General features: G+C 31.9%; 1 pseudogene; it reads right to left on the minus strand.

Annotated features, from left to right (window-relative positions):
* Positions 1-4252, minus strand: part of LOC100959357 — a 16043-nt pseudogene extending 11791 nt beyond the window's left edge.
* Positions 4253-6604: the final 2352 nt, after the last annotated feature.

Raw genomic sequence — 6604 nt, forward strand, 5'->3', positions numbered from 1 at the left:
GCCACCTTAGGTGTATGTGGCTGGCACCTTAGCTGCTTGAGCCACAGGCGCCGAGCCAGTGTGCCCACTTTTAAAACAGACTTTTTGTTTCATTTGCTGTTGAGTTGAGTTCCTTATATTTTCCACTTACTAATGCCTTATCAAACAGAGAGTTGGAAAATATTCCCTCCCACTCTAGATTGTCTCCTCACTCTGTTGATTCTTTGTTTTGCTGTGCAAAGGCATTTTTGCTTGATGAAATCTCATTTGTCTAATTTTTCTTTGGTTGTCTGTGCTATCAAGGGCTTGCCCCTCATATCTTTGCTCAGACCAGTATCCGGTAGCATTTTCCTATTATTTTCTTTTAATAAGTCCATAGTTTAAGGTCCTACATTCAAATCTTTAATCCATTTTGAGTTTTGTATATGATGAAGTTTAAAGTCCTACATTCAAGTCTATAATCCATTTTGAGTTTTATATATGATGAAAGATAGGAGTCTATTTTCATTCTTCTGCATATAGACATCTATTTTTCCCAGCAGTGTTTATTGAAAATGATGTCCTTTCCCAGTGTGCATCCTTGATATCTTTGTCAAGAATGAACTGTCTATGAGTGGGTGGGTTTGTTTCTGTGCTCTCTGTTCTGTCCCATTAATCAATGTGTCTGTCTCTATGCTAGTACCATGGCATTTGGTTACTATAGTCTTGAAGTATGAACTGGAATCAGATAGTATTATGCCTTTAGCTTTATTCATTTTGCTCATGATTACTTCACCTTTGCAGGTTTTTTTGTGGTACTATACAAATTTTAGGATTGTTTTACTATTTCAGTGAGGAATGCCTTGGTATTTTGATAAGGATTTGCATTTGCTTACTTTGGACACTGTATATATATATATATATATATACACACATATATGTGTATATATATATGTTCACACACCACACATATACATATATACATGTATCTGTGTATGCATGTGTGTATATATATCTGCATATGTGTGTATATATATATCTGTGTATATATGTATGCATATATATATATATATTCTTCTAAACTGTGAGTCATGGAATACCTTCTCAGTTTTTGTGTGTTCTAAACTAACTTCTTCAGTGTTTTATAATTTTCATTATAGTTATCTTTCACATCGTTATTTTAAATTTCAAATTAATATTAGGGTACAAACGTGTAGGTTACATTGTTTTCGATTATAAGGTAAAGTTCAACTTGTAGTTGAGCCCCTCACCCAGTGGGCATGCTGACCACCCTCACACTGTGCACAGTAGGTGAGATCTCACTGATTGCCCTCCCTCCTGTCAATGGTCCTTCCTCATTTCTTTGGTTAAGTTTCTTCCTAGGTATTTTTTCCATAGCTATTTGCATGAAATAACTGTCAGCATCTCATTCTTCAAGTTCCTAGGTACCTAGGTAGTTCACCTTATTCTTTTTACTCTCAGAGTCTTCCAATGCTTGTTTGTTTTGTTAACTTGAGGCCTTTAGTTCTCCAGGGATAAGGGATAAGACTATCACCATTTTGGTGGGAACCAGAAGATTATAACCAACCATTTTAACAGAAGCATTAACGTGATTTTTGTTTGTGACTATGTTACTATGATGAAACATGTTGATCACCATGTGACTATGTGACTATGATGAAACATGTGATCACCATGTGACTATGTGAATATGATGAAACACGTGATCACCACTTAAAGTTAATTTATTAACACCATAATTTTAAAATGGGCATAGCATGTAAAAATATGTCCTTTCTGTTCAAGACTTGTACATGAACTAATTTCTCGGCTTACCCATGGAATTCTGCAAGCATTCACAAGTTGATCACCATGTATACTTTGCTTCTTTAACTCTCACTACATTAAAGAATTCAAGTTTGAAAAGAGTGAAAAGATTCTTAGCTTTTAATGGTAAGGTTATAGGTTGATTAGATAAACATATAATATCAGCAAATTTCAATCCAGTTTGAGGCATTGATATTTTTAGACTTAATTTTCTCAGCATATATTTATAGCTTTCCACTGTTCTCTCTTTTGTTCTCTCTCTACACTATATTTGGGGTAAAGTTCTCAGTGGAAAACATGAAAGACACTGGAGTGGATATGATAAGATTTTAATATATCATTTAGGAAATGAACTTTCATTTTTATGTAAGCTTTTTGCTATTTTATTTGTAAAAATTACAAATATTTGGAGACTATTAAGCAAAGTTAAACAAAAGATATTTTCTTTTCTGCTGGTGAAAACAATAGGAAAATATAGTATTGCCAGTAATATTCTTAATGATAATCACAAATGATAACTTATTTATTATGCAAGAGGAAATGTCCTAAATTGATAGATGAGTTATTTATGTAATCCTCACAACAGCAGAATTTACATGGAAATATTTTAAAAAATTATTTATATATTTCAACTCACTTAGGGATTCATTCTAAGTAATAAAATCATTGAATTTAATTATGGTTTGGGGCCCAAGTCTTACAAATTGATTGTAAAAACATAAACAAATATTCAATATTATTTGTGAAAGTTCTTTGCACCAGTTTTGTTATAGTCAGAAAAAATCCACAATTTAAATATTCTTTAAAACTAAATAGAAAATTTTAAATCTAACAATAAAAATGTGAATTTTTATATAACCAACAAAGCACTTCTTTAATTTATTGAAATGTACATTGTTTTCAAAATGTAATATTACAAAATAATATATGTTGAATAATATAATGAATGTAAGATAAACATATAATAACAACAAATTCCAATCCAGTTTTTGGCATTGACATTTTTGGACTTAATTTTCTCAGTATATATTTTATAGTTTTCCACTGTTCTCTCCATAGACTATATTTGGGGTGAATTTCTCAGTGGAAATAAACAATTTATTGTTTTATTTCCAGTGTACATAGATCAGAACCTGTGCAGTTTACTTGCAATTAAATTTTGATAACTTTATTTTAAATTCTCAATAAATTTTTTATGATCTTTTCTCCTTAATATTTGTTTTGTTTTAAAGTTTTTCATTCTTTAAGAATCCTATGTGAATATTTATATTGATTATAAAATCTTCAGCATATTGTTCAGTCAAATTATAGTTATAAGAAGGTATTTTAAAATTTTCTTTGACTATAATTCCCAGCTTATATTTCTTAAAATGCTTTGGGATTTTAGTTATAGTCTTAAATTATATGAGTGGGTCTCTCTCTCTCTCTCTCTTTCTTCCCCTCTCCTTCCTTCCCCTCCCTTCCCGCCATAATTTTCTCTCTTGCAATGGAAGTTGAAAGTTCCTGCTTTGTGCTGATGGGGACAAAGCATGGGAAGTTGCAGAGCCATTTACAAAAATAATTCACAGGTAGACTCAGAGTTTGATCATAAAGTGGGGTGGTTTGTCCAGCTCCCTCATCCTCTATTTCCCAGAGACTGTAGATATTTCAATGTTTGGCAGAAGTTTTCAGAGCTTTATTTTTTGCCACGACAAAGAGTTGGCAGGGAGGGTGAGAATCGATTGTAATGCAGAGCTCCACAAAAGCTCACTCCCAAAGCTCACTGCCTCAAAGTTTGGCAGGCCAACCTGGAGAATGGGAGGCCCATGGCTTTAGCCTGGGTCAATTTGCAATTTTAAAAAGGTGATAATTAGCTTCTATTTGAGCAGAGTTATACATTTATGGTCCTTTCCTCTACAATTTATTCCTCACATGTGGTAAAGAATAATCATTTATGGAAACATAACTCAATCATCTCAATGTGGAAATATATTTCTTTTTGCAAAAATATAGTTAAATAATTAGAGTTAACAGAATGTGATAGTCAACAAAAAAATAGAGTATACCCTAAAATAATTAAAAGAGTATAATCATAATATTCCTAATGGAAAAAATGACCAATCCTTGAGGTAATGAATACTCCAATTATTTTGATTTGATTATTACACCACATTACCCACATCAAAATATCATATCTACCCTAAAAATATATACTATGTTTCCCCCAAAATAAGACCTACCCCCAAAATAAGCCCTAGCAGGATTTCTATGCATTTGTTAACTATAAGCCCTATGCTGATAATAAGGCCTAGTGATAGGCTTGGCTATGCAGATATGTAGTAAATAATTTTAGTATGCTGCAGATACGCTGCATAGCCACGCCATGCATTTAGCTTGGAGCAGTAAGGAAGACTGGAATACCTTTTATCTGCCACAGCTCCTTTCCTCGAGCTGTTTGCACTTGCAGGGGTGTGCATGTGGTAACCATGGTGGCAGGCATCCTATTGCGCACGTGTGAATGGCTAGGGGAAAGGAGTTCACACATCACTAGTGCCAGCCCCACCAACAAGGTGGGCTCCCCCTGTCAGGTTCCAGAAGAAGATGACTTAACTGTTTTGAATAAATGTAGATTGTTGTATTATACTTAATAAAAATAAGCCCTAGTGTGTCTTCTTGAGAAAAAGTAAATATAAGACAGTGTCTGATATTCAGGGAAACATGGTACAGCTATTTTATTCCCATAACAATATAACTTGTAAAAAATTAAAGAACTATCTAAAGTTAAAGATTCTAAGATCATACTAAAATTATCTATTATCATATTATTTTGCATTCTTAGATATAATTTATTTTATTAAGCATGGAAACCATTATTTCCCTGCTTTATTTTGATAGGAAAAATTACATATATGACCATAGGTTTAATAATAATTAGCATAAATACATATTTGAAATATATCAAATTATATGCTAATTCAAAGCTTTTAAAAATGTGATTGCTATAAAGAACATATTTTTATTTTCAAAAATTTAGGCAGTACAGTGTGTCATGCTAAAATCAAATCTTCCAGTATGCCTCTCATTAGTTGATTTATTTTTTTTTTTAGTTAAACAGTGATTTTTATTGATTAGGTTCACAGACAAATTTAGACAACCAGGACAGAGGTTGTGGATTATTCATACTTCCATCTGGGAGGGATAACTGGCTTGGACTTGTAAATTTGGGCTGATTGATGAATTCTTCTTATGATCAGAATCAGACAAATGTTAACATCCTTGCCCTTCCTGGTACTCTCAAGACACGATCTGTAGGCATATTTTTAACTCTGCACCACTCTCACCCTTACCTCCTCATAGTTTCCAGTGTCCATTACTGCTCTTCATGACCATATAAATCCTTCACTTGGTTCCCACTTTTAAATGAAAACATGCATTAGATTTTTTTTTCCTATTCCTGAGTTACTTCACTTAGGATAATAGCCTCCAATTTCAGCCAAAAAGAAAAAAAAAGTGTATTTTGGTATGCTGCATGTAATCTATAATTAATAGAGTCTTTCTATAGAATGTTTTCTAATTAAAACATGTGCAATGGTAATGTGAAATTAATTTTATCACAAGGTACTTTCCATTGACATTAAATTCTGTCTAGGTAAGGAATGGCTTCAGTTGCAAATATTAGGGAAATAAACCAAGACTGGGTTAAATGCATTTATGGTTCTTAAAGTGGTTTACAGATTCCAGGATTCAATAAAACAATAGAAAAGTTATAGCCACCTGAGCATGCCATTTTCTTTTTTCTACTCACAAGCATTTAGATGATTCTTTCATCTTCTGATGCCAAAGTCAGGGTAATAGATTGCTAGGATAGCACTAAAAACTTCCAATTTTTCATGCTTTTGTTTGTCCCACGTATTAAAGAGCAAGAGCTTAATTTTGTTTTAGAAGCCATCTAAGTTATATTTGCCTGAACTCAATCAAATACCCATATCTGGCTGTAAGGCAGGCTGTGATGAGTTAGCCGTATTTCTGTAGCTGTGAAATGTTAATTTATTGTGAGAATCAGATTTCTACCTAATTTAGACAGTTTCTCAATGATCCATTGTCACAGAGTATTGGACAGTTTGACAGATACCCACGGTTTCCAGAATTTTCTGAGGACATAATTCAAAGGAAAACAAAGGAGTTCTGAAATCCCTTCAAATAAATTGTCAATGAATAATTTGTTGTTCCTGGAAAACTAATCAATAATTTTATTTCTCAAACATTGCTGATATTGTAATCATTAAGATCTTAATCTTAATGTTTAATAGATCTTTAAAATTTAATAAGTTAAACAAAATATAAAGCTTTACTTATATAAATATGAGTTAAGATAACATTTCCATGAAAATTTTTTTAATGAGCAATATTGATGTAGGGATATAGTCCTATATAATGCATTGAAGATTCGGTAACAGTTTTTATTATGAAGTAAACAGTTTGATATAGGATTTTCTGGATAGCACTTTAGTGAAATTTTAAACATTATAATAGAATTTGATTTTACCATAGCAGCATTATCAAGACAAAAAGTTGGAGATATAAAACAAATATAAAAGTAAGAAATTTGTTAAAACAGATATTATTTTATGAAAAATGACAAGTGGTGTTTTGGTAATGACTTTAAATCAAATAGTCATAAAAAATAAACAAAACATAATAGAAAGTGTTTGAAGCTCACTCCAGAAATTCACTGTTCATAGTTCATTGTGAGTAAGACATATCTAAAAAGTCTGAACCAAACACATTGTTTATTAAAGTTCAATTAAAAAAAGAAAGAAACTCTAGGTTTTTTTTTTTT

Source organism: Otolemur garnettii, unplaced genomic scaffold, assembly GCF_000181295.1.
Source record: "Otolemur garnettii isolate 467f Iridium unplaced genomic scaffold, OtoGar3 scaffold00084, whole genome shotgun sequence".
Classification (NCBI taxonomy): Eukaryota; Metazoa; Chordata; class Mammalia; order Primates; family Galagidae; genus Otolemur; species Otolemur garnettii.